The sequence below is a fragment of the Meles meles genome, chromosome 1 (genome assembly GCF_922984935.1).
Source record: "Meles meles chromosome 1, mMelMel3.1 paternal haplotype, whole genome shotgun sequence".
NCBI classification, from domain to species: Eukaryota; Metazoa; Chordata; class Mammalia; order Carnivora; family Mustelidae; genus Meles; species Meles meles.
In genome coordinates, this window is record NC_060066.1 from 56,265,186 (window position 1) to 56,292,825 (window position 27,640).

General features: G+C 37.3%; 1 protein-coding gene and 1 non-coding gene across 4 annotated transcripts in view; one reads left to right on the top strand and one right to left on the bottom strand.

Moving 5' to 3' along the window:
• Window positions 1-27,640, bottom strand: part of PKIA (cAMP-dependent protein kinase inhibitor alpha) — a 96,142-nt gene that overhangs the window by 60,037 nt on the left and 8,465 nt on the right. The window lies entirely within an intron of this gene.
• TRNAK-UUU lies at window positions 8,379-8,451 on the top strand. Its single transcript has one exon. It is a non-coding gene; the product is annotated as a tRNA-Lys (tRNA).

Consider the following 27,640-nt stretch of genomic DNA (forward strand, 5'->3'; position numbering starts at 1 on the left):
ATTTTAGAAAAGAAAAGAGGCCAATAAAAGTGCTGTAGAAATGAAAATTCTGAAGTTAAATCGGACAAAATATGTTGCTGTTTAGTAAATTAAAGAAATTAAATTTAGATGTTCCTCCATTCTTTTATCAAATTTTATAAATCCATTCAGATTAATCTGGAAAACTTCATCAGGAGGTTTAATAGTATTTGAAAGTAATTTTTTTTTTAATTGTCTGGCTGATTTTTTAAAAAGAGACTAGGGCAAGATTATGTAAATCAAATTGGTCGCAAACAACATTTTAGCTAGTCCACGTCAGTCACTTTCCTAAATTTCAAGGTGATTAATTACTCAACTTATCTTATGACTTTAATTTTAGAAAGCCAAATTAGCAGCAAGTTTTATCTGAGTCAAAGCAGTAGAGGTTCTACAGAAAGATTTTTTAGATTAATTTTTCCTCAAGAAATGTGGGTGATTAAGATACATATTAATTTACTATAAAGAAGTCACATATTTTTCAGTGACTGAAGTCTTCCCTTCTACGCTTCTGATGGCCATTTGTGTGAAAAACTTAACAATACTGGTTCAGTTCTTTTTTTTTTCCTGATTCAAAACATCAGTACGAGTCATGATTAGCTGCATGACTAACTGAACAGGAAGCTCCTCAAACATTTTTTTTAACTCACTAGCAATCTTATGTCAAGTAGCAGCTCACAAAGTAAGTGCTGAATGAATGAGTGGACAGATCCCATTCATACATTGTCATAATAACTAAATACTTCTTTAGAAATCTGAGGTTTAGGGGCACCTGGGTGGCTCAGTGGGTTAAGCCTCTGCCTTCAGCTCAGATCATGATCTCAGGGTCCTGGGATTGAGCCCCACATGGGGCTCTCTGCTCAGCAGGAAGCCTGCTTCCTCCTCCTCTCTCTCTCTGCGTGCCTCTCTGCCTACTTGTGATATCTCTCTATGTCAAATAAATAAATAAATAAAAATCTTTTTAAAATCTGAGGTTTAATTTTGTGGTCAAGTACTGAAAGATGGAAATAGAATCAGTACTTCCATTTATTTATATTCCATGACCTCCTCAGTAGATAGTCAAAAAGGTTAGTTTACCAGTAGTTTCAGAAAACACACTAAATGGGTTAGAAGAACCAAGATATTTATGGTATATATTTAATTGATTTGGGAACTGAGTGAACAGGTATTAGTTCTAAAGACAATCTGGTGCCAGTTTCAGTGCTGAGGCCTAAACTGCACAGGTTTCAAACTCAGCCCCACACCTTGTTAGTTTTGGCTCACTTAATAATGCTTCCTGATGCTGCCACACAATCCCTTATTTTGAGATAATAGGTGATTTAACTATATACATGTGTTTGTTTTTAATGTTACATAGAAAGCTAGATTCAACATTTTGTATGTGGTATGAAAAATATGATACTTGGGTTATATTGCTATTTATGATAAAACCAGATTTATATAAGTTTACCTCAACTGAAAAAAAATTATTCTCTTTAATGTAATTACTATCTTTTCCTCCTTAACTATATGGCCCTATATCCAAGGTACTTATTTGTGCAAGATGCCAAAGTTATCACCACTGGAATGGTGCCATCAGAGAGACAGATTTTCCAAGTGAAGTCAAGTAGCCCTCATGGTTTTAGCATTATCAAAAAATTAGCAGTTTTAGTACATTAGTTGCAATACAAAGCCATGGATTTCATTAGCTATTCAGGAAACCGTCAAAACACCACATGGCCAGTAGGCTGCCCAGCTTTTACAAACTACAGCAAAGTAGTTTTCATAAAATAATCTAAGGAGCACTCTTGATCTAAACCCAAACAGAATGGGATTAAATATATAAATCCTTGCAGGAAGCTTGGTCATGGAAAAAATCTGTTACTTAGGATGGCAATTCAGCTTAACAAGTGAGGCAATGAGACTGATGGAATACACTCTTTCCAAGGAAGAAGTTATAACAATTTCTATTGATGGTGACAGTATTTCCATAGGCCTCTGTTTCCAGGAGGTTATATACACTGTCACAGAAGAACACTGAAAACACATCGAGCCCCACGTCAGGCTCTCTGCTCGGCGGGGAGCCTGCTTCCCCCTGTCTCTACCTGCCTCTCTGCTTACTTGTGATCTCTGTCTGTCAAATAAATAAATGGAATCTTTAAAAAAAAAAAAAAGAATCAGAAAAATACATCAAATCTCTCTTGACAAAAAGAATGAAGTTTTAAATTAAGAATAACCATTATTATCATTACAGAACTATATTGTTATTAATATTTTATTATAAAATAAATTATTATATTCAGGGAAGACAGACTGGCATCACATCAGCATTACATCACTAAAACATAATCAGTACACAAAATGTGCTAAGCCTAAACTAAGGATTCTCACTTTTGATCTTAAGGTTATGACAGTTTATCACAATTTTTGAGTAAAACTCATTTTCAAACTTATTGTATCTCACTACATCAGAACTATTTTAAAAAGGATCTTGGGGGGGTGCCTGGGTGGCTCAGTCGTTCAGTGTCTGCCTTCGGCTCAGGTCATGATCCCAGGGTCCTGGGATCAAGCCCCACACATTTGGCTCCCAGCTCACCGGGAGTTGCCTCTCCCTCTCCTACTCCCCCTGCTTGTGTTTCCTCTCTCACAGTGTCTCTCTCTGTCAAATAAATAAATAAATCTTTTAAAAAAAAAAAAGACCTTAGTCAGTTAGTCGTCTCCATTAAAAAAAAAAAAAATCCAAGCCATCCCTTTTCTCTGAAATCTTTGGAGGTTGCTATGACAATGGCATTTCTAGCTAAGCTCACAATTCATGTTCTTTAGTTCTTATCCAAAGTAACCTGGTTCTGCTTGCTAGGTACCATCTTCTAAGATTCCAAAAGATAGCTCCAAAAGTTTCCTCCAGACACTGGGACTGGGAAACAATAGAATTATTAAATGCTGAACTTTAAAAAAATCATTTGTACATATAAACTACCAAAACTGCAGTGAGAAGAAATAGAAGACCTGAACAGACCTATAATCAGCAAAGAAATTGAATCGATAATCAAAAATCTCCCAATAAACAAGAATCCAGGGCCGGATGACTTCTCAGGGGAATTCTACCAAACATTTAAAGAAGAATTAATACCTATTCTTCTGAAACTGTTGCAAAAGATAGAAATGGGAGGAAAACTTCCACAGTCATTCTATGAGGCCAGCATTACCTTGTCCCAAAACCAAAGACCCCACTAAAAAGAAGAATTATAGTGCAATATCCCTAATGAACATGCATGCAAAAATTCTCACCAACGTATTAGCTGATAGGCTCCAACTATACCTTAAAAGAATTATTCACCATGACCAGGTGGGCTTTATTCCTGGGCTGCAGGGGTGATTCAACATCTGCAAATCAATCTACATGATGCACCACATTAAAAAAGAGTAAGAACAATGGTTCTCTCAATAGATGCAGAAAAAGTGTTTGACAAAATACAGGATCCTTTCTTGATTAAAAACAAACAAACAAACAAACAAACAAAAAACAAGCAAACAAACCCTCCACAATATACGGGTAGAGGGAACATACCTCAATATCATAGAAGTCATTTATGAAAGACCCAAAGCAAATATCCGCTCTCAGCTGAGAGCTTTTCCAGTTAGGTCAAGAACACAACAGGGATGTCCATTCTCACCACTGTGTTCAGTATAGTACTGAACTCCTAGCCTCAGCAATCAGACAACAAAAAGAATTAAAAGGCATCCAAACCAGCAAAGAAGTCAAACTTTCACTCTTCACAGACAACATGTAGAAAACCCGAAAGACTCCACCAAAAAAATTGCTAGAACCAATAAGGTAATTCAACAAAATCGAAGGATATAAAAATCAATGTACAGAAGCTTGTTGCATTTCTATACAGTAAGAATGAAGTAGCAGAAAGAGAAATCAAGGAATTGATCCCATTTACAATTGTACCCAAAACCATAAGATACCTAGGAATAAATCCAATCAAAGAGGCAAAGAATCTGTACTCAGAAAACTACAGAATACTCATGAAAGAAATTGAGGAAGACATAAAGAAATGGAAAAATATTCCATGCTCATGGACTGGAAGAACAAATACTGTTAAAATGTCAATGTTACCCAAAGCACTCTACACTTTCAATGCAATCTCTATCAAAATACCAAAATACCAAGAGCATTTTTCCAAAGAGCTAGAACAAACAATTCTAAAATTTGTATGGAACGAGAAAAGACCCTGAAGAGCCGAAGTAATGCTGAAAAAGAAAACAAAAGAGGAACCTTGGTGGCTCAGTCAGTTAAACATCTGCCTTCAGCTCAGGTCATGATGTCAGGATCCTGGGATCAAGCCCCTCTTGGGGCTCCCTGCTCAGATGGGAGTCTGCTTCTCCCTCTCCCTCTGCCCCTCCCCACCCACCCCTGGTCATGCTTTCATACCCCCCCCCCCAATAAATAAACAAAATCTTTAAAAAAGAAAAGAAAAAGAAAACCAGGTCTGGAGGAATCACAGTTTCAGACTTCAAGCTGTATTACAAAGCATTATAATCATCAGGACAGAATGGTACTGGCACAAAAACAGACACACAGAATAATGGAACAGAATAGAGAACCCAGAGAACCCCTCAACTCTATGGTCAACTAATATTCAACAAAGCAGTAACGAATATCCAGTGGAAAAAAGACAGTTTCTTCAACAAATAGTATTGGGAAAATTGGACAGCCACATGCAGGAGAATGAAATTGGACAGCTTTCTTATACCATACACAAAGATAAACTCAAAATTGGGGCGCCTGGGTGGCTCAGTGGGTTAAAGCCTCTGCCTTCGGCTCGGGTCATGATCCCAGGGTCCTGGGATCAAGCCCCGCATCTGGCTCTCTGCTCATCGGGGAGCCTGCTTCCTCCTCTCTCTCTGCCTGCTTCTGTGCCTACTTGCGATCTCTGTCAAATAAACAAAATCTTAAAAAAAAAATAAACTCAAAATGGATGAAAAACCTAAATGTGAGGCAGGTATCCATCAAAATCCTAGAAGAGAACACAGGCAGCAATCTCTTTGACCTCAACCACAGCAACTTCTTGCTTAGATATATCTCCAGAGGCAAGGGAAGGAAAAGCAACATGAACTATTGGTACTTCATCAGGATAAAAAGCATTTGCACAGCAAAGGAAACAATCAACAAAACTAAAAGGCAACCTATGGGATGGGAGAAGATATTCATAAATGATATATCAGATAAAGAGTTAGTACCTAAAATCTATAAGGAACTTATCAAACTCAATACCCAAAAAAAACAAAGAATCCCATCAACAAATGGGCAGAAGATATGAACAGACATTTCTCCAAAGAAGACATCCAAATGGCTAACAGACACATGAAAAATGCTCAATATCACTCGGCATCAGGGAAATACAAATCAAAACCACAAAGAGATACCACCTTATACCAGTAAGAATAGCCTAAATTAACAAGTAAGGAAACAACAGATGCTGGCAGGAAAAAGGGAACCCTCTTACACTGTTGGTGGGAATGCAAACAGGTACAGCCACTCTGGAAAACAATATGGAGGTTCCTCAAAAAGTTAAAAGTAGAACTACCCTACAACCCAGCAATTGCACTACTAGGGATTTATCCAAAGGATACAAACATAGTGATTCAAACAGGTACATGCACCCCAATATTTACAGCAGCAATATCCACAATAACCAACTATGGAAAAAGCCCACATGTTCATCAACAGATTAATGGATAACAAAATTATAATGAAAGTTTAAAATGGCTCTCTTAACTAAAGCTAAATTCAGAATTTTCTGGTTTTAGCACTGGAAAATAATCTCCAGGTCACTGAAGGAGGAAAACCACATCCATTAAGAGATTCTCTCAGTTTGATCATCACTGGCATCCCCCATGCCAGCCTCTAGGCCTAAACTGTAACACTTTTGTGAAGCTATAGACAAAACAAAAACATCTTGTTCTTTTCACTCTAGTACAAATGATACAGAAGAAATACCAAAAGAATTTATGAAATGGTAAGAGGGAATAACTGGGAAACAGGGAATGTGAGAAATATATAGTCTGGTTTCCAAAGAATGACTTTATTCTTTATAAATAATTGTTAGCCTAGAGTCCATGGAACTTAATACTGGGCTCCAAACATCTGTTAACCTATGAAATAATATGTAAGACATTGTGTACATTTGTATAGTCTATGTATAAAGGACGGAAGAGGACCTTTATAAATAGATAGAAAAGAAATTCTTGCTGTTGTCTATTACATAAGCCAAAAGCAGATGGGGCAGTTTGGCAGAAACAATACTATAAGGGATATAAACAATGTGGTCCAAGTATACAGCTCTCAGTTTTGTATTGGAAGAGTTGTGTTATATTATTCAAAAGTAAATTTTTGAATTTCTGGAATAAGAGTGCTTTCCCCAGTATTCAAGACACAGTATTCAAGAGATTCTGAGAATCTCATTGACATCACACTGAAAATTCTGTGCACATGTAAATGTGTACATTTCCTGAAAAGTCAATGAAATGTTCATAAGCCCTTCAATGGCACTTTCTCATTGCATTTCTGTGCTGGGTCTGTACCATTCTGAAGGTAGAAATTCCAGGTTCTGAGACCTTAATCAGCAGGTGGTAAGGGACCCTCTCCAAAATTCTGCATCTTTGATGTGCCCTTAAGGGAAGTTAGCAGCCACCTAATTATGCACAACATTCCTCACAATTATTACTGTATTTTAGAAGATTAAAGATGGGGAAGAAATGATGAGTAAGTAGACAGAGACTATCATAAGGGCCAAGGTGAAAAGTAACAGAATTTAAACGATGATGCTATGAGTGGGGATACAAAACTAAGAATGGGAAGGAGGGACAACTTGGTATTTGGTACTGTTGAAAAAGAAACAACCCAAAATAGAGTCACATTTATCAATAAACCAAGACTTAATATCTACTTAACCTAACTGCAGTTTCAACCTCTCCTAAGAATATAATCTTAACCAGTCAGTCTGAAATTCCCCAGTCGGCACTAGTGAGGTAATCCACCCTGCCTTCCCGCAAAGGATGTGATCTTGCCTGAAATAATCTTTTCTTTTGATAATGACTTCTCTGTTCTACCCCTTTCTGTCTTTAAAGATCTTTCCTTTCCAGCAACTCTTGGAGTTCCCTTCTATTTGCTAGTTGGGATGCTGCCTGATTCATGGCTTGTTGAATAAAGCCAATTAGATCTTCAAATTTGCTCAGTTGTATTTTGTTTTTTAACAACACATACCACAGCATTTTTTAAAATCTAAGTTGTCATTCAGTGTTTGGAAAACAATTGTTTTTTAAAATTTTCACTAATTGGGAAAAGAATGAAACAAGAGAATCAGTGCCTAGTATATAATAGGGATATAATACATTTTGGAAAAAACAGGCTACAAGTTTTAATATTAGCCACATATTAACTTGCAGAACAGATAGGTGTTGGACTTTTATATTACTAATGCTTATAATATTTGAACTTCTGGTTATCTCAAGTTCAATAGACCCCTGATTATTGTTCCACTGGAGTCCCAGAAGTTTGAATTTTGAGATATGGGTGAAAAATGAGGTCATGGCATAGATAAAGAGAGATGATGAAACTATAAAAATGGTAAGGGGCTTAGGGAGCCATAGTTGACCTCATTCAGGAAGGTAAGTGGTCACTGTTACTGGAGGATACAGCAGTGACTTGAACAGGAGAGGGCCAACATTACTTCCTAACATTAAATTCAAATTAGGGGAGGACAGAGAAGGTAGAATAATAATCAGAAAGTGACATAAATGTAAGGAGCAGACTGGCTTTCTTGCACTAGAGAAAGAGAAAGCTAAATTTCTATTGAAAATAGTAGGGGAATCATTTGAAAAATCCAAATTTCAATAGGACTAAAGAGGTCAGAAAATATTAAGAATAAAGAAAACTTAGTTTATTCATGAGGAACATAGAAGTTAAGAGTTAGCAAAAACTAGTGTTAAAACATGTCTTTGTCATTCATCATTTGAATAATTCTGGACTAACCAGGAAAAAATATGAACTATATTTCACATTAAGTTAATGTTGAGGAAAGTGGTATGTGAGTGTGTGTATATATATACACATATATGTATATGTAGATATATCAATACATACATATGTAAAGTATAATACAGTTGGTAATTTGCAATACTTTAATAAAAGTTCACATTAAAATATGTAGAGAAAATGACAAAATTATCTACCCATTTAAAAGAAAGCAGTATTATCCTTTTCTTAAAAAGTCCTGAAAGTTAAAGACAAAAAGTATTTTGTATTTTGTAAATTATTCACTGAAGTTTCTGAAGTGATTACAAAGTTTGAATCAAAAGGAGATTATGTTTGGGGTACCTGGCTGGTTCAGTAGGTAGAGCATATGACTTTTAATCTCAGGGTCATGGGTTCAAGCCCCATGTTGGGCAAAGAGCTTACTTTAAAAAAAAAGAGTGATTATGTTTAACAAGGATGTGTTACTGTTCAATGCAATGGTTAAAGAAACAGAAAAGTTCAATGGGAATACTTTTCCATTGAACTTTTCCTCTGGCACCTGTTCTACAAAGGGAGCCAGCATCTGCCCCTCATTTCCCTTGAATAGGGGTTAACTTCTTTCAGGAGGGTTAAACTTCATGGTCAAGAGCATGGGACTGAATCCTTTGTGCCTGAATCCTAGACTTGCCCACTTGCCAACTGTACTTCTGACAAATTAACTTATCTTCTCTAAGTCTCTTTATTTTTGCTGGTAAAATGTGGGCAATACTTATGAATTGAATACTGCAAAAATTAATTAGCATGTATTTAAATTCTCAATAAATGGTGACTAAGGAGGTACCTGGGTGGCTCAGTGGTTAAGCATCTGCCTTAGGCTCAGGTCATGATCCCAGGGTTCTGGGATGGAGTCCCACATTGGGAATCCCTGCTCAGTCTACGGCCATACCACCCTGAACGCGCCCGATCTCGTCTGATCTCGGAAGCTAAGCAGGGTCGGGCCTGGTTAGTACTTGGATGGGGGGGAATCCCTGCTCAGCAGGGAGACTGCTCCTCCCTCTGCCACTCCCTCTGCTTGTGTTCCCTCTCTCCCGTGTGTCTCTCTATCAAATAAATAAATCAATAAATATATATTTTTTAAAACAATGGTGGCTAAGAATGGTAACTGTTTGCAGTCAGTAGGAATTTGGAAAGTCAAATGGAGATAGAAGATGGATTCAAACGGGAAATGGAGGAATGTTGAGGTTAGGCTGAATTGGGTTAGGATGAACCTTTCAAGAAAGGTAACAACTGAAAGGAATCCTCCTTCCGCTTCAGTTGCCAGAAAAAAATTGGTGAGGTTAATAGGAAAGAACAGGTCAAAAACTTCTAAATGCTTTATTTCTTTTCTTTTAATTTAATAGCATTTAAATTCTTTTAGGAAGGGCACAATCTCTCCACTTTGCCACAGGCCTCTTCCTTCTCTCTTACCTGTGACCTGGCCCAATTTGCTTGGCCCTATGGGCATCTGAGTAGAGGAAGCTGTTTGAAGGGTTTTACAAACAAAAACAAAAGAAGCTATTAAATATTACCATCCAAAAGAGATGTAGATATGTATTTATGTCTGTGTCTGTGTGTCTATTTGTTCAACATCTCTCTTAACAAGAGCTTTGAAGGTAGACTTCTCATCCTCTCTGACACTTTTTTGGGGCAGGGACAGCAGCAGGGATAGCAGAGAAACCTCAGACTGAAAGACAACCTAGTGATCCCAACAGGGACCTACATTGCTGTTTCTTTACTCCTACCACTAGAGCTCTGAAAGAAGTGATTTATACACTTTCATTGTCTTTTTAATTCATTTCTTCCATGCATCTCCCACAATCAGGTTGACAGTTTTTTGGGTTTTTTTTTTTAAGATTGTATTTATTTATTTGACACACAGAGAGAGATCACAAGTAGGCAGAGAGGCAGGCAAAGGGTGGGGGGGAAGCAGGCTCCCTGCTGAGGAGAGAACCTGATGTGGGCCTTGATCCCAGGACCCTAAAATCATGACCTGAGCTACTCAGGTGCCCCAGGTTTACAGTTTTAACTTCATTTTCTTCTGTGGTGTTATAATGTCAAAAAGGAAGTGAATTTGGCTGATTAGTCTCTCTTCTTAACCCCAATGAACTAGAAACCAGTAGCTTTTCCTTTCTTTTATCTAGCAATCCACTTGGTAGGCTTGGAAATTAACCATGAGTAATATAAGTTGATGAAACAGCATAGAAAATTCATAGGAAAAAGTTGGTGAGATAGTAACATTTTTGCTAGGATATGAAATCCTACAATGTGTAAGACAAAACTGTTCTTACAATATACTGAATTGTATTTTTATATAAATCTTCACATTCATTATAGATATATAATATTCATTTGTTATTCATTATCTCTTTATTATATTCATTTACATATATAAAGTAAATGTGAATATTAATTTTACCCCTAAAAATTTAAACCCTCCAGGTACCAAATACTTTTGTCTTTGTGAACTATCTAGGTCTCTATCGAATGTTCTGCTTGTTTTTTTCTTTTTCTTTTCTTAACTACCATCTAAAAACGTTAATAACCATTCTTAGCTCGATCATGAATTTGGCCTGGAGGCCATAGCTTATTTACTGCTGTTTTATGATAACTGGGTTCAAGGAATATACGATAAAATGTTAGATACTGCACATTTTAATGCAGGTGAGAGACAACAAGTACTACAGTGAGAATACATTTACCAGTTCCCAAGAAATATAAGAACCGAGGTAAATTGAGTCCAATTACTTATGAATAAACCAGGCAAGCGGTGCCTGGGTGGCTCAGTTGGTTACACTTCTGCCTTTGGCTCAGGTCATGATCCCAGGGTCCTGAAATCAAGCCCCACATTGGGCTCCCTGCTGATTAGGGAACGTGCTTCTCACTTTCCATCTGCTATTCTCCCTGCTTGTGCTGTCAAATAAATAAAATCTTTAAAAAAAATTTTTTTTTAAAAATGAATAAACCAGGCAAGTTCTTATCTCCTGGTTCAGGACTCTGAGTCTCCCTTTTCTAGTTTTCTACAACTGTCATTTCCTGACACTGATTCCTTGCTTAATTAAGGTAGAGTTCTCATTTTTGCCTCAGCTCTAGCCTTCTGAGAAAGGAACTGCTGTACTTATTTTCTCAATCTCTTATCATGTACAGACTTTCCTCTTTGAAATAGCAAAAATGGGGCGCCTGGGTGGCTCAGTGGTTTAAGCCGCTGCCTTCGGCTCAGGTCATGATCTCAGGGTCCTGGGATCGAGTCCCGCATCGGGCTCTCTGCTCGGCAGGGAGCCTGCTTCCCTCTCACTCTCTCTGCCTGCCTCTCTGCCTACTTGTGATCTCTGTCAAATAAGTAAATAAAATCTTAAAAAAAAAAAAAAAAAAAAAAAGAAATAGCAAAAATGTTACTATCTCACCAACTTTTTCCTATGAATTTTCTATGCTGTTTCATCAACTTATATTACTCATGGTTGATTTCCAAGCCTACCAATAGACGACCTCTGCCCTTCAATATTCACTCACCTTATTTCTCTGCACTTTTTTTTTTTTTTTTTTTGGTCTATCATTTTGGCTTCAGATTTCCTGCATTTAGGTGTCTTGTTAATATTATGCATGATATAGTCATAGATATAGGAGAAACAGATGGAACACCTTCCTGCCAAGGCAAACACTCTCGTTCACAAAGCACAGTTGTTGCTTAATTGTGTGCAGGGTCTGTTTGCTTGGATGGGTCATTAGCATCTTTAAACATGTAAGACCAAATTATATACCAGCTGGACATCTCCAAATTCTGCCTATCTCCCAGGCTATAAACTTTAGAACAAGCTTTGACCCTTAAGCATCTGTTATAATCTGAATGTCAAGGTATCCACCAAATTTGTAGGTTGAAATGCTAATGTCCAATGTGATAGCATTAGTATATGGGGCCTTTGGAATTTGCTTAAATCATGAAAGTGGAACCATGATGAATGAAATTAGTGCCTTATAAGAGAGGCTCCCAAGACATCCTTTGCCCCTTCTACCATATGAGGACAGAGGGAGACATTGCCGGTGTAAGAACTCCAAAGAGGACCCTTAACAGAAAGTGATCATGCTGGCTGGCACCTTGATCCTGGACTTCCCAGCCTCCAGAACAGTGAATATTCTGTTGTTTAGAAACTACCCAGTTGGTGGTATTTTGTTGAAGCAGCAAAATCAGACTAAGACAGAATCTTTCTCCCCCTAGGGGAATAGATTCTAAACCAATTACATAGTAAAATTAACATATTGTGTCACCTCACACCAAGTGATGCCTGAGGAGGTAAAGTCCAAAAACAGGTTTTCTGAAGAGTTTTATCATAATCTAATACCACATACACGAGAGATACACTTTCATTAGTATTAGAAGCTTCATATGGCCATGGTTTTCTTCATGGCAGTGTGGACACCAGAATCTTACTACCTCTACCTAAATGAGTTTGGATGCCTCTCTCCTTGTCCTTGTTTGGCAACTACTCTAGTTTTGAGACTTTGACTTAGTTGATTTTCAGACTGGTTATGGTCATAAGTGTCTATTCTCTTGATTTTTAGGAACATTCCTTAATTACTCTCATATCCCAGGGCAATTTTAGAAGTGTAGAGCATCAAGGAATATCTTAACATGATGGGGGGGGGGTGGATATTGTTCATTTATGCAACATTTATGAGTAGTTGCCATGTGCCAGGCATTCAAGCGTCATGCTTTTGAGGCTAGAAATAGTGAACAGACCCTGTTTTCAAGTGGTTCACAATAAAGCTGGCATGACTTTCAATGAGACAGACAATATAATGAGTAGGTTAAGTGCCAGGATAAGGGTTAGGATTAGAAGGGGGACACAGAGAAAGAACAAGTTTATCATGAAATATTTTTGGAGAACAGGACATCTTATTCATTTTTTTTTAAAGATTTTATTTATTTCTTTGACAGAAAGAGATCACAAGTAGGCAGAGAGGCAGGCAGAGAGAGAGAGGGAAGCAGGCCCCCTGCTGAGCAGAGAGCCTGATGCTGGACTCCATCCTAGGACCCTGAGATCATGACCTGAGCCGAAGGCAGCGGCTTAACCCACTGAGCCACCGAGGCACCCCCATCTTATTCATTTTTTTAAAGAAAAACAATTTTAAAATGTTCAGAAATGAAAATTCAAGGTAGAGGCAATAGCATGCATAATGAGCAATGGTGCTTCTAAAGAACTGTCAGTGGTTAAGTAAAACCAAAGTATAAGAGCCATTTGAGAAAGTAGCACAAGAGATGCCAAAATTTGCAGTGAATAAACTACTGTAAGAATATATCACCTGGGGCACCTGGGTGGCTCAGTGGGTTAAAGCCTCTGCCTTCAGCTCAGGTCATGATCTCAGGGTCCTGGGATCGAGCCCTGCATGGGGCTCTCTGCTCAGCAGGGAGCCTGCTTCCTCCTCTCTCTGCCTTCCTCTCTGCCTACTTCTGATCTGTCTCTGTCAAAGAAATAAATAAAATCTTTAAAAAAAAAAAAAAGAATATATCACCTTTCAGGGCACCTGGCTGGCTCAATTGGTAGAGCATCCAACTCTTGATCTCAGGGTTGTGAGTTTGAACCTGACATTGGGTATAGAGATCACTCAAATAAATAAAACTTAAAAAAAAAAAAAATCATCTTTTTTTTTTTTTTTTTCCTTCCTTCCTTCCTTCCTTCCTTCTTGGAAATATTTACTGAGTGGCTCTTATATGCAAGAGATTGTTGTGTGTTCTGCAATGAGAAACCAAGACCCTACCATCATGGAATTTGCATTCTAGCTGTGAAGGAGACAATAAATAAACCCAGTATTAAAATATTCTGTCTGTCAGATGGAAATAAATGGATGGAGAAAAATATATCAGGGATGGGATAAGAGCATGTGTGTATTAATGTGTACAAGGGTAAATATTGCACTTGTATGTTCAAGTGCAAAATTTATTTTTTATAGGATGATCAAGCCCTCACTGATAAGGTGGCATTTGAGCAGAGATTTGAAGGTAGTTTTTTCCCATTATTATACTCTCTATTATAAAATTTTAGTTGTATGCATTTAAATTTTCCAGAACATTTCCAGCAGATAAAATTGTTAATGCAAGGGCCTTTGGATGGGAGAATGCTGTGTTTTGAAATCACAGCAAGGAGGTTGGTGTTCCTGGTGTGGAAACCTTAAAAAGAATGGTGGATAAAGTGGAGAGCCAGTGGTGGTGGAGTGGATTGATAGGGCTTTTTATTTTTTTAAAGATGTTATTTATTTGACAGACAGAGATTACAAGTAGGCAGAGAGGTAGGCAGAGAGAGGAGGAAGCAGGCACCCTGCTGAGCAGAGAGCCCTTTGCAGGGCTAGATCCCAGGGTCCTGGGATCATGACCTGAGATGAAGGCAGAGGCTTTAACCCACTAAGCCACTCAGGCACCCCTAGATAGGGCTTTTTAGAAAGTCTATTTAAGTACTTGTACCTGCGTAGTTCTTCCTTCTTAGGGAGAGAAAAGGAAATGTCTAGCCCCAGACAGTAGAGAACAGGTATTTTTTATTTTTAACTAAATACTTAAACTTAGAAGCCTAAATAAAATCTTCATGGAGAGAGAGATTTTGCTAAATATTTATAGCTTTTTTTTTTTTTTTAACTACATCAGAGTAATAGATGAATAAATCCAAAGAGTTGCCAGTGCAGGGAAAGTACCATCAGGATATATGTGTTTTGGTTTGCTTTGTGTTATTTTTTTAATAACAGAGAAGAGAAGTTACCGTTACTACTTTGAATCTGAGAAAAACTGGAGCAGAGAGGCTAAATGGCTTATTAAACTGTCAACCTTGGTTTAAGAATGGGAAGAGCAGAAGGGAGTTGTGGGAAATTGGAAGGGGAGATGAACCATGAGAGACTATGGACTCTGAAAAACAACCTGAGGGTTCTGAAGGGGGGTGGTGGGAGGTTGGGGAACCAGGTGGAGGGTAATAGAGAGGGCACGTATTGCATGGCGCACTGGGTGTGGTGCAAAAACAATGAGTACTGTTATGCTGAAAATAAAAAAAAAAAAAGAATGGGAAGAGCAGGAGTGCTGCAAAGGCTGCCCTAGGCCAATCACCTACTCGGAGGAGGCCCATTTACTCTCAACTGGCTCCCCAGGGCAGGAGCAATTATCTTCCCAACAACTTGGACAGCTCCATAAACAAGACAGAGACTGGTTTCAGAAGTTTCTCATTCCTCTTCCCCCATCTCCAAACCCTTTTAATTTGAGCAGCGGTCATCAAATGTATACTAGCAAAAATATTTCCTAGGAACTTGTTAGAAATGCAATTACCAGGTGAAGCCCTCATAATCATTGTTTTGACAAGCCTTCTGATCTCCTGATTCACATTAAAGCCTGAGACCCATTCTCTCCTGGTCTGACAAAGACAGAGCCAGAAAGAAAAGGTGGGGGTGGGTGGAGGTGGGAATGCCCAGGAAATTGTGCCGGAAAGTGAATCCAAATAGTTTTTTATACTGGGCTTTTATGATGATAATTTACAAATGATAATAAACAACCACAAATTGAAACACATAGTTACTTTAAGGTCTCTTTAGCAGAAATCAATCTTGTATTGCGACAGTTCTCCTATACTCTGCTCTATTACTTGATAGGTCATTTCCTCACAAGGATGAGCAATTCAACAGAAAATGCTCTTTATATTTAAACCGCACTTTCTGTTCCAAGATGTCAAAGTGCTTGACAAGTAGCGTAATGTAACTCACTAATTTTCTCAACCCCATGGCAGTAAATAGTCAACATCTACCATCATTGCTGTTTACTGGTGATTTCTTGGCAAGTAAAGTTAAAATGCTTTGGGTGTCTCTAGGAAGTCAATGGCTGAAGAAAACATTGTTCATTTTGGATATCACAGGGCTGTAGTTGATGGATTGCTCACTGAGTTCTATTATTACATCCCAAGGATAGATAACAGCTCATTGAGGAGAAAGCCCTTGTACTTTCTTTAATTAAACCTGTTTTTTGAAAAATCATCTGGCCCAATCTACATTTAATAATGGTATAAATGCTACTCAAATCCCTCTTACTTTTGGTTACTTAGAATTGATGCCACTTGAAGAATAAGAAGCAAAGTCTCATTACATTGGTGAATTCTTGACAGCCACAACTGTTTTAGTCATCCTTGACTCCCCAGTGACCAGTACAATATCTGGAATAATTTATGTGAGTAGTAACTATTTTTTGAATATATGGTGCATAAATAAATCAAGATACTTTGAGTTGGAAGCCAACTGTCAGGAGAAAAAGTAGTTTAAAAACTACTAAATTCTTGGGGCGCCTGGGTGGCTCAGTGGGTTAAAGCCTCTGCCTTCGGCTCAGGTCATGATCCCACGGTCCCGGGATCGAGCCCCACATCGGGTTCTCCGCTCCGCGGAGAGCCTGCTTCCTCCTCTCTCTCTGCCTGCCTCTCTGCCTAGTTGTGATTTCTGTCAAATAAATAAAATATTTAAATAAATAAATAAATAAATAAATAAATAAAAACTACTAAATTCTCAAAACCTAGTGTGAGATGAATGCTGATACAAACTTGACCATGCCCTGTCACTACATATGATTCTGTGATACCAACATCTACTAAATGATGTGGGAAACAAGGCAGAAGAAAAATTATTAAGTTTCCTTACTACCTACAGCCCATTGACAAGTCCTCATAACAGGCAGAATGCCATTCTTGTAGGGATTCAGTTGCCTTGATGTTAGATGTTGACACTTTGCTAAGGGCAAAAGGCAATCCTAGCCCGACCCCCAGACCCCCAAGATCCCATAATCCTACTTTAACATATAAAAATTCTTTTGGCAACTTCCTTTATCTCTATCCCCCCAAGATACATGTTGGCAATCATCCCCCAAGCATATGGCCCACTGAGATACACCTGAAGGATCTCATGACTGAGTTTTTACTAAACAGTAATAAATGACCTTTCCTGACAATAGCTATCCCCTCAGGATCTTGGAAACCTTGTTTTCAAAATACCTAGGAGACTTAACACTGTCCCTAACCTCTCCCAACTTAAAAATGTATAATGGGCCACTCCTCATGACCCCAGAGCAGCTCTTCCTGCCCATGGGTCCCTGTCCCCATGCTGTTAAAAACAAAAACAAAAACAAAAACACCTTTTGCACCAAAGATATCTCAAGAATTCTTCCTTGGCCATTGGCTTAGAACCCTAAGGTCTTTTCCCACATCACTAACCAATCAAAAAAAGTTTCAGACTTCAAATTTGGGTGTGTTTTCATGATGAAGATTCCTCTCATCTACCATTTCTTATGATAAAACTTGGAAGCCTAGAATCAACAGGCAATATACTGGTTTGTGACTTAAAATTGTAAAGTTTCACCCCATTTTGGAGGTGTGAAATACAACTGATGCACAAATATTAGAATTTTTATTATGAAAAAACCCAATTTCCAAAATGCTGAAGGTTGGTTTCTCAAAATATTAAAATGACCACAGATTATAAACCAAGGCACCGTATTTTTTAAAAATAAGGGACTATAGGGGCACCTGGCTGGCTCTGTTGGGGAACACGTGACTCTTGATCTCCAGATTGTAGTTCAGCCCCCACGTTCGGTAGGAAGATTGCTTAAAAATAAAAAAAAAATAATAATAAAAAAATAGACTGGAGTTTGCATAATTACTGTTAATGATTTGTTGACTTTGTTTGAAAAACTTGCTTGTTTTAAATAGAACAGAGTTCAACTAGACTGACTATATATCATTAATCCTAAACTTCCTGTGTTATATTTGTTCTAGCCCCAAAATGTCAACTATGCATATTAAAGCTGAGATTTGTTTTTTTGCGTATGAGTTCTGTACCCCTTTCCTGTTTGAATTTTACCCTTTTTTAAGATTTTATTTATTTAGTTGACAGCGAGAGAGATAACAAGAGAGGGAACACAAACAGACGGAGTAGGAGAGGAAGAAGCCAGTTTCCCGCTGAGCAGGGAGCCCAGTGTAGGGCTAGATCTCAGGCCCCTGGGATCATGACCTGAGCTGAAGGCAGACATTTAATGACTGAGCCACTCAGGAGCCCCTGAATTTCATCCTTTCTTAACAATGTTGCTGAAAATCAGTGTGGTTTATAACCACTCTGTTTGGCACTCTATCACCAGTCTCTAGGATAGTGGCTAGTACATAAGAAACAAATACAGTTTCTAAGCTACTTTGATGAAAATCCATACTTAGCCTGCCTTTCAGCACTTGAAGACAAATAGTTTCTAATCGTACATCTGAATAATCCAGAGTAAATGTTAACTATAAATACAAATTTATCTATTAAGATACAGAACACATCTGAGATTTGGGATTACTTCCTGATAACCCTGAATTCAGAGCTATGGTAAAGACTCACTTGAGGTATTTTACCATTTACTGAGTACATACTGAAGGAAGAAGTTGACGAGAGAGTATGTAAGATTTTTCCAGGCTCAAATAGAGCTTGACTCATAGGCATGGAAACAGCCTATAAAAGACAGAAGAGCCCATTGTCTGCTGGATTAAGACACCCCCCCCCTTCCCGCTGCAAGACATACAAAAGGAGACTGAGGTCGAGGTTTCAAGGATCCTTACTCGACACATCTGCTCTCACAGGATCAAATTATAGGCAAGTAAGAATGTGAGAACCATTGCTATGTACCTTTAAACATGCAGTAACAGTAAAATATGGCTCAATGAGTGGTTCATTAAATCTGACAAATCTGAATAATTCCTCCTTTCCTAATGGAACAATTCGGTAGAAATGAACAGACATGAGCATGGGATGGGAAGGGGGTGATTTCCTTCTGTTACAGATTCGAAACTTTCTTTAATTTTCCTATGATTTAAGCCTAACTTAAAATCTTACTAAAATTTATGGGCTTTTGAAAAATTAAAATTAAGTAAGCTGAGTGCTGAGGGTGAAGAAAACCCTGATAATAATTTTAAGATATAAGCATTGCTGTGAAAATTACCAGAATTAGTTTTGTTCCAAATATGAGACTGCCATAACACTTCAATTATGATTATTAGTAAATAGAAAGTCACTGGCTGTCTCCATCTGATAATATCATCAAAGACTTCACTTGAGAAAATTTTAAATTATTTATTGCATTGAAAATGCTACAAGAACCTAAACTGAACATCATTATGTAGCAGTTATCAATGAACTGGCAGAATTTTGACATCTCTCCTGCCTTCAGCTCTTCCTTCTTTACTTCCTCCCCCTCTTTCTTTCCACGAGCAAGTAAATGGGCATATAACAAATAGTAGGATCAAAACCCTTACATTCATTACAGGGGTTGGGAGTATGGACTCTCATAATAACGGATTTTAGATATTTTAAACTGGTTTCAAATACTATAGCTGTACCTTACTAGCTGTGTGACCATGGATAACTTAATCATTTTCTGTATTTATTTGCTTATCTACAAAATAGGTAATAACAGTGTCTTCCTCTTAAGATTGTTGTGAGAGGGAATCTATTCGGTTTTAGAACAGCATTTAGCACACGGTAAGCAAAGTAAGTATTATTTTTCACTTTTCCAAATATGTAAAACATTTAGCATTTGGATCTGTAGTCTCAAAATCTAATATTCACTGATGTGAATGGCTGATTAATTAAATGGAGGGGGGAAATGCTATAGTAACTATTCCTTTAGTTTCTCATTTTATTTTTTTTTAACCAAAAACCAGAATCACCATTTCCTGCCATTATCTGTTACTGATAAGCAGTTCAAAACCATAATGTTGTTTCTAAGAAGACACAGTGAAAGATGAAATTAATGATGATATATGTGAAAACTACAGAAAAGTCATACAAAAAGAACCTCAAGTACTTACAGATAGTTGAAATTCAAATGACAGCAAATGACTAATTCTTAAATCAAGAACCCTTCACTAAAATTAAAAACATAAATGCTTTCTTTTTCTTGCTTTCTTGTAGGAGGTGAAGGAGTACTTGGTAGGTGTCAGACTATTTTAAAAAGCAGGTTATAGTGGTGATATTTCAGAAGCACAAAAATACTGAGGCAGATCTTATAAATAACTTGTTTAAAATAATTTTATACTTAATAGAAACCTAGTAGAAATGCAATACAAGTGTCCAATGTAGTTACAGAAGAGAAGTTTCTGTGAATTTTAATTAACTTTTAAAATGATAGATTATATGGCCAAGTGCTCCAATTAGGTTGCAAATTATACAAATAATGTTCTAGTGTGAAGCAATGTGTGTGCTAATGTGTGTGCAAGTGTGTGTATAAATAAAATGATGTAATCTCATGACTGTTAGCACTGTGTCAGTGAAACTAGATTCATACATTACTTAACTCAGATAAGCCGTCAGCATCATCCATGTTTATTAAGCAATGCAACCCTTTAAGTTGAAGGCATGGTTCTCTAGAAAAGAAGCTGATAATGACAAAATACAAACTGGAATATGGTGAAAAAAAAAAAAAAGACAGTATAGTTTTGTTTTATTTTGTTTTTTAATTAAACCTAGAAGCTTATTTCATATGACCACCTCTTTGAGTTGATGAAAGCAATCCACGTAGATTGTCCTGGTGCAGGCTCCAGTGAGGTCTACAGGCAAATTTATAAGTAGGAACAGATCTAAGCCTATTTCCATTTTTGTGCTTACCTTTATACATGTCCAATTTTTGTAGCATCTAGGAAAGCACTAGATTGACCAGGGCATGAAGCAAGTCTGAATTCTGGCCCTGCTACTTAATAACCTGTACTGCTGAAGTGGGCAACCTGCTAAACTTCATGAACTTCAGTTTTCCTCTCTGCAAAATGAAGATAACCTTTGCTCTACCAACTGTGGAGAGTTAGGGTAATCCAATAAGAGAATGGATATAAAAATGCTTTGAAAGTATATAGTACTTTAAAAGAAATTTTAATTTATCACTGTTATTTCAGGTTGAGGGAAAACTTCCCTTCCTCTAATGTGAACTTCCAGAAATCTATATAAAAATCAAACATTTTAGCAACACTCGGCAATGTTTAGATGTTACAAAACACGTCCAAACCAGCATATGTTCTTCTTAAACAGTTAAGTAATACATATACTTTGTGATGAGCAGATGAGATTGGTATCGAGAGGAAGTAAAGGTCACCCTGGCTTACTATTTCTTAAGTTAATTATTGATAATTGATTTTTTAACTTTCTTTGGATCTTTTTCCTCTATGTATGTGATATTCAAAACCAATATGCTTTATTTACTATCTAATATTCTTCTCTTTTCACTTAACCTTTCTCAAAAAGGAAATTTTAGTTAGTTTCTATATTGTTTCCTACTTTCAAGATCTTAAAATGATAAACAGAGAAGGTTATTGTGTGAGCTATTATGTAGATGAATGAAATAAAGTTCAACATAGATAACCTATATAAATACATTAGAAATTCATGTTTTCAAGTATATCCCTGTTTTTGTGTTTGAGTGTTTCAAATGTTCCATAGATTTTCTAATATTTATATTTAATTAGACTATATAAATTTTTATATAGTATTTTTAAATGAAAAATTTTAAAGAATGTTCCACTTAGAAGCTGACATAAAAGCCCTAGAAAGCTTCCTTCTCCTTAAGTGAGATGGTAGATATAAAAGCACTGTAGAAATACAGATAACAGGGCGCCAGGTGGCTCAGTTGGTTAAGTGTCTGCCTGTGGCTCAGGTCATGATCCCAGGGTGCTGGGATCGAATCCCATGTCAGGGTCCCTGCTCAGCAGGAACCTGCTTCTCTTCCCTTCCCCAGCTCATGGTCTCACTCTCTCTTTCTCTCTGTCGCTCACTTTGTCTCTCTCAAATAAACAGATAAAATCTTGAAAAAAGAAAAGGAAATACAGATTACACTTGAGTCTAAATAAAAGTCTGAATAAATATTACAGAACTGTTGCTTATACTCAGTATTCTATTAATAACTGGTAAAAGGTATTTGGAGAATGACTAAACATTAATAGTCACCTGCCATTTATTAAGATAACATTTATGTGATATAATGAATTTGCAAAATTGGAATATCAGGTATATTTTATTGTTGAAGGTTGCCTGCCAAGTGGAAAGTCATTTTTTAGGCTTGCTCTAAAATACATCATTTTACCGATATCCAAGAGACATCCCAGTATGTGATTAATTGGGCAGAAACTTTAAGCCAGGGATATTTTTGTCTTGGCAATGCATTTATTTGAGACAGCAGTTATTAGAAACCAGAAAAATAACACCAATAACTTTCAAATTAATTTTGACCCTAAAGTTACAGAAATTTTAATGTAAGTTAGCATATTTACATACGGAATTAAAATTCCTAAACCTGTGGGGTACCTGGGTGACTCATTTGGTTAAGCATCTGACTCTTAGTTTCAACTCAGGTCATGATCTGGGTTGGGGCCTGGGATCAAGACCTGCATCAGGCTCCTTGTTTAGCAGGGAGTCTGCTTAAGGATACTCTCTCCCACTCCCTCAACCTCTAACCAACCTCCCCACATGCATGCACTCTTTCTCTCTCAAATAAATAAATAAATCTTTTTTTTTTAAAGATTTTATCTATTTATTTGACAGAGAGAGATCACAAGTAGATAGAGAGGCAGGCAGAGAGAGAGGGGGAAGCAGGCCCCTGCTGAGCAGAGAGCCCAATGCGGGACTCGATCCCAGGACCCTGAGATCATGACCTGAGCTGAAGGCAGCGGCTTAACCCACTGAGCCACCCAGGCGCCCCAATAAATAAATCTTTTTAAGAAATGTAAAACTGTGTGCTTTTCAAGCTGCCAAATTCATCATACTAAAGCACGTTTGTGTATTAACAATGCAGTTTTTATAGGTGATTCATAGGTGTTTCCATTCAAGTTTTCACATTAATTGAGCCTTGGTGGTTTTTTTTTTTTTTTAAGATATTTATTTATTTATTTGACAGAGATTACAAGTAGGCAGAGAGGCAGACAGAGAGAGAGAGGAAGAAGCAGGCTCCCCGCTGAGCAGAGAGCCCAAGGCGGGGCTCAATTCCACGACCCTGGGATCATGACCTGAGCCAAAGGGAGAGGCTTTAACCCACTGAGCCACCCAGGCACCCCGAGGCTTGATGTTTTTATTTCAGTTTAAAGGTGTTGCTATTGATCAACTCTAATCAATAGCACCTAGGAATGAACAAGACTTGAATATTAAAATGCTTGTATGTTCTAAATTCTTGGAGCTTCACTAAAATAGATACTATATACCAAAGAGTCCTTGGCATATGATATACAATGGAGTTACAAGTTAATTTTCCTTTTGGGGGGGCACCTGGGTGGCTCAGTCTTTAGGTGCCTGCCTTCAGCTCAGATCATGATCCCAGGGTCTTGGGATCAAGCCCTGCATCAGGCTCCCTGCTCGTTAGGAAGCCTGCTTCTCCCTCTCCCACTCTCCCTGCTTGTATTCCCTCTTTTGCTGTCTCTCTCTGTGTGTCAAATAAATAAATAAAATCTTTAAAAAGTAATAACAATAATAATAATTTTCCTTTTGTACAATTTAATGATATGAGCAATGAGAAACTTCAATTGTTATACATAAATATATATGTATATAATATCTATATACATATATATAAAATATATCAAGTATATATATTTGAGTATAAGGCAGATAATTAGTGACTCTTCAAAGATTTTTGTTAGTGGAAGTGAACGTTACGAATTCTTTATAAGTTAAAGTTGTTCTCTCCCAGGAACCTTCACACTGTATTACCTCCCCCGCCCCACAAAAAAGTCAACTGTTGCTTTTAAGTAAGGAAGCCTCCCCATTTTATCTGTCACTTGCTTCTGATATCAACACCCTTACTCACAACAACCTTAATAGCATTTCTGATAATGGGTTAGTGACAAGAGTGCTTAGACATATAGTAAAATTTAAAAAAAAAAAAAGATGCAGAATTAATAGCCAATTGACTTTTGCCAGGTCATCCAATCAACTACTTACAGAGTTAAAAATAGAAACTAAGTCTCATTCCCCCAGCTACTGCCAGATTAGAGCTCGGCAACTTTGCTTTGTGTTGGCTTCAACCTCTCCCACCAGTGGCATTATCTGCACAGAGACATCTTCCCAAGAGGCTCAGGGTCATTTGAAAGCTTAGTTTAACTAACATGGGAGAAGCAGGAAAAGAGTTCATAAACATTTGGGAAAACTTGTGGTAATGAGGTCTGGTTGTAAGTTTCCCATGAGAATAAAAAGGACAAAAATTGGAAACATTTATTAACCTTTACAATGTTTCAGATACTGCACTAAATTCTCTTTTATGTTCTCTTCTTTAATCTTCACAAAAACTCTTTGATTTTCCTGTTTTAAATACCAAGAAACCACTCACAGAGGTTAAGTAATTTACCCTAAGTCACATAGCCAGTAAATCGTAGAGGTGGGACTGAAACTAGCTAGGATTCAAAGCTCACATTCACTTCTTAAAATATATGATTTAGACATAAGTGGTAGCCCAAACTTCCAAAACAAAGGGAAGGGGAAGGTCTAGTGATCAGCATACTTTGAAGATGCTGTTTAGAGCATTTTGATTCATTTTGAAAGTGATCAAAAGCTGCCTGAGAGCGCTCAGTAAAATTTTATCTACCTGTACAAAAAGACATTAATTTTATCTTCAAACATTTTGAGATCAACTCGATTCTTTGCTTTCATAACACTCTACTGCCATGTTATTTCATTTTCCTTTTTATTTATTAAGGGGAAATTGAAACATTTAAATTTTTGGCTTGAACAAGTTAGTATTTTTTTTTTTTTTTAAATAATAACCAAGGGGCGCCTGGGTGGCTCAGTGGGTTAAGCCTCTGCCTTTCGCTCAGGTCCTGGGATCGAGCCCTGCATCGGGCTCTCTGCTTGGCAGGGAGCCTGCTTCCTCCTCTTTCTCTCTCTCTCTATGCCTGCCTCTCTCCCTACTTGTGATCTCTGTCAAATAAATAAATTAAAAAAAATAATAATAATAACCAAGATGCCAACTTTCCACCACTTATTCAATGAACTGTTTAGTGTCAGATCATTTTAGTGTCAGATTTCATTTTTGTGCTGAAATAGTGACTTCAAAAAGCCCCAGTGAAATGTTACAAGACCATTATCTCAAACCCGCATACAGGTAGAAAATGCTTTCAATCAACTGAAATTTTGCTTTCTCCATGACAGTGTTCTTTACAATAAATGAGATTGAAAAAGGCATAGAGATAAGAGTACCACTGACTAATAGTTTATTATTATTAAAATTGAAAAAAAAATCTGTATCTTGCATGATGAATTTTCTAAAAGTCCAGATCCATTGTAGTTGAATAAAGAAGGGTAATGTCACATTATTCTGTCCTGGGTAAATGGTCTATGCTTGGTTGAGTGTCTTGAACTGCTTACTAGATATATCTCAAGCTTTAATATGCATCACTTCTAATTCCCACCTTACCAAAACCTCAGAGGAAAGAGAGTATGGTTTAGCAAGAAGCAGGGGAGGGTAATTTCATCCATCTCATTCCCACCACACCTACAAAAATACTCATAATGAACATGTGTAAAATGCCAATTACTTTGTGTTGGGGGCAGCTTTCTAAACTAAATTGTATTGATTTGTTTTGTTGTTCAACAAATATTTTATAAATGCCTATAAAGCCAAATATGAAACTAATCATTTGACTTGCAGAAATTTTTATGCTCTTGATACTTTAGTTTTAAAATAACTGTGTACATTTACTGAGTGTTTACCATAGTATGTGATACTAATAAGCTCTCTAGAAACCTGAACACTTATAAAATATACTTTTTTAAAATTTTTATTTATTTTTTTGACACAGAAAGAGAGATCACAAGTAGGCAGAGACGGAGGCAGAGAAAGGAAGGGAAGAAGGCTCCCCACTGAGCAGAGAGCCCGATGCAGGGCTCAATCCCAGGACCCTGAGATCATGACCTTAGCCGAAGGCAGAGGCTTTAACCCACTTATCCACCCAGGTGCCCCTTAATATATACTCTTCTACTTACTTATAAAATACTACTTATAATAGTACTACTTATAAATTACTACTCTTTCATGCTTTGCTTTGCAATCCTAGGTTGTTCTCTAAGATGGAGATGATATAAAAAATGAAATTTAGATTTGTCTTCTACAGGAGCATCAGCCATGTCTTGACCAACTTTTATCAATGGAAATTCTCAGGTTATTAAAAGACTGTAATCATTTGAAAATCCTAGTAAATATGGATATATCATAAGAATGTTAGCCCTTTTGCATTTCTGCTTGATCCACTGCAGGAAAGCACAAATTAGTTGAAGGCAGTTTCCCCAAGAAAAACCCACTTCAAAATGAGAGATTAATTTGGATGAACAATGATCTGTCACAATTTGTTTTGGAGGGTAGTAGTTAAAAAAATATGAATGTGGTCTTTTCAGAATGAAGCCTTCTAAAAGTGCATTGTTCTCCAGTGAGCTTATCTTATAAAAAACCCCCACATGTGTAATTATACTTTTCTAAAATTTTCATATATTACTGTATAGGAAAATTTTTTAAATCTTTTTATATCTTCACAATATTTAAAATTTGACAGTCTTTAGGGTGCCTGGGTGGCTCAGTCGATTAAGCATCTGCCTTTGGCTCAGGTCATGATCACAGGGTTCCTGGATGAGCCTGGCATCCCGCTCCCTGCTCAATAGGGAGTCTGCTTCTCTCTCTCTCTCTCTCTGCCTCTCCCACTGCCTCTCCCCCTGGCTCATACTCTGTCAAATAAATTAATAAATTCTTTAAAAACATTTTTTTGACCATCGTTAAATTTGTACTTGGACTTGGTGAGTCTGACAGATTATTCTCACTGATTCCACTGGGTATCCACCAATTCATATTCAACATTATTTTTGCAAGTCCTAGCAGGAATAAGTTTTGTGAGTGGATAGAGTGTATTAACACCCTGGTTGTTTTTCACTACATTTCAATTATCAGAGAACCTGAGTGTGAAAAATCATGGAGAGGAGTGTTAGAAATGGCATTAAAGGGGCTCCTGGGTGGCTCAGTTGTTAATGGGTTGCCTCTAGCTCAGGTCATGATCCCAGACTCCTGGGATCCAGACCTCACTGCTCAACAGGGAGTCTGCTCCCGTGTCCCCTGCCTGTGTTCCCTCTCTCGCTGTCTCTCTCTCTCTGTGTCAAATAAATAAATAAAATCTAAAAAAAAAAAAAAGGCATTAAAGATTACTGACTTCTTGGTTTATGCAGTCAGATTCTGCAGTATACAACAGAAGGAAAAAAGTAGGTTGTACTGCTGCTATGATTGCAATGACCAAACTCCCAATATTTCTACCCTCAGTCTCATCAACATGGCAGTGCATTAAGATGTGGGTTTCTTGTTGCTTATTTAGGCAAAGGTCAGAATGCTTATTTGTTTCATGTCTGTTTTTAAAAGAAGGTTTGATCAGGCAGAAATAAAGACAAAAGTAAATCATAGAGAAATGCCTATTAATAGGATCTCCATCCCAATTAACCAAAGAAAAAGCATGCCTTAAAATACTGTTGTGAAATATCTAGGCTGTGTCTATCTATGTTCTTGCAATCTTTCAGTTTTAAGCAGCTTTTCAAAAATATGTTATAGGAACGCCT